The sequence below is a fragment of the Sapajus apella genome, unplaced genomic scaffold (genome assembly GCF_009761245.1).
Source record: "Sapajus apella isolate SASKATOON/1434 unplaced genomic scaffold, GSC_monkey_1.0 scaffold107, whole genome shotgun sequence".
NCBI lineage: Eukaryota > Metazoa > Chordata > Mammalia > Primates > Cebidae > Sapajus > Sapajus apella.
In genome coordinates this window covers 6139241-6140988 of record NW_022437047.1, presented here as the reverse complement: position 1 = coordinate 6140988, position 1748 = coordinate 6139241, and the positions used below count along the sequence as shown (strand labels likewise).

Genomic DNA, 1748 nt, shown 5'->3' with positions numbered 1-1748 from the left:
TGATGGAAATGTTCTGTATTTTGACTATTGATTTTAGTGTCGTGGGTGATAGTATTGTACAATAGTTTTCCAAGTTGTTATTACCAGGAAAATGGGGTAATGTGTACATGAGATCTCTCCATATTATTTCTCACAGCTGCATGTGCATCTATAATTGCCTAAAAATATGTTTAATTTTAAAAGAGAAAACTAGGTGTTTTTTTTAACTCAAGGAAATAAATCATGCAAACGAAAATTTCGCAAACCTGGAATTAAGTTAGAAAAGTCATTTTGGGAAGAAATGGACCATTTTCATATTTCCCAAATCCTTTTTAAAAATTGTGTTATTGTGGTTAAAAAAAATATGTATTGTCATCCTAAGTAACACAGAGATTCCCTCAAGTTAATGAGTTTATTCAGGAATGTGTAGCAGATTTGCAAATCTAGGCTATAAGGGCCATGAAGATCGTTAAGTATATCCAACGGGGTTAAGGCAAGGGGAAGCTTTTAAAGGCAAATGAAAAAAGTATATGTAATTTGTTTTGAAACAGAGAACATTGGGTACAGGGGCTTATTGCAGGAGTTGACGTCAGTTCATTAGTGGAGAGTGTGTCTTGCAAGTATTCTTTTGCATCCAGTTAGCTGTCCTTGTGACTCACATAGCAAACTGCAGTTTATAAAGTCCTTGGCAAACATTCTTGTTATAGGCATATGTGCTTAAGAACCCTTCAGGGTCTTTGTAATAGATTTTTTTTTCCACAGGCATGTTTGTATGAGTTCTCCCTTCTCAGCCTCCTGGGTTTCCGTTCCTTTCTCTCTCTCTCTCTCTCTCTCTCTTTTTCTTGCTTGCTTTTGTTAGTGTTTGGCACAAGTTACTCCATTTCAATTCTGACACCTTGCATGATATTACAGCAATTACTGTTTAAACTGTTAAATGTATAGTTCTGTGACATTAAGTACACATTCATATTGTTGTGCACCCATGACCAACATCCATCTCCAGAACTTTCGCATCTTGCAAAACTGAAACTTCATACCCATTAATAACTACCCATTCCCCAAAACATGTAATGCTTCACAAAGTTTAATGTCATCCTTGTGCAGAGGCCATGCTAATTTATTCAGTAGCATTTCAATTTTAGCATATGTGCTGACAAATTGAGCACCCAAATTCTTTCCTATTGGTGGCTGTTTTTTCTGATCTGTATGCAATAGTACCTGGGTGGTAATCCAAAGACATCATCCTGGTAGCTCTGTGATTTACTTAACATGCTGCAGTGAAGAGCCAATTGTTTAATCTGATGATTTTGCCTTGAGGCAACTTTACAGATATTTTAAAAATTATGTTTGTAAGTAAGTTGATTCAATTTGGAAATATCTGTCTTCTTTCTCCATTTTTTCCTGTTTGTTCTATAAGGTATATGGTTGGGTAACCAGAGATGCTCATTTTTTTGACCCTAAAATTCTGTGTGATTGTGAATTATATGAACTTGGATATGTTTTGAGGGTAGGTCTTCCTTCATAATGTAAGAAATCAACAATTTTAATACATCCTTCTTGGAAATTTTTGTTCCTCTCTCTTTAAATACACAGGATTTTAAGGCTTCTGTTTTAAAAGCTTTCTTCTGTGTATCATTCTTTTCACATGTACCTTGAATTCTAGAAGTATTTTGCAGCCTATGTTCTACCTGCTGGAAACAAAAATGCTCGTTCCTCAGTGCTACAAAGAAAATGGCACTTGAACATAAATTTAATTTTATTAGCAAGGC

At 35.0% G+C, this 1748-nt stretch overlaps 1 non-coding gene across 1 annotated transcript; it reads right to left on the bottom strand.

Moving 5' to 3' along the window:
- Positions 1–1038: 1038 nt before the first annotated feature.
- LOC116537222 lies at positions 1039–1145 on the bottom strand. The gene has a single exon (XR_004263026.1). It is a non-coding gene; the product is annotated as a U6 spliceosomal RNA (small nuclear RNA).
- Between the last annotated feature and the right edge of the window lie 603 nt (positions 1146–1748).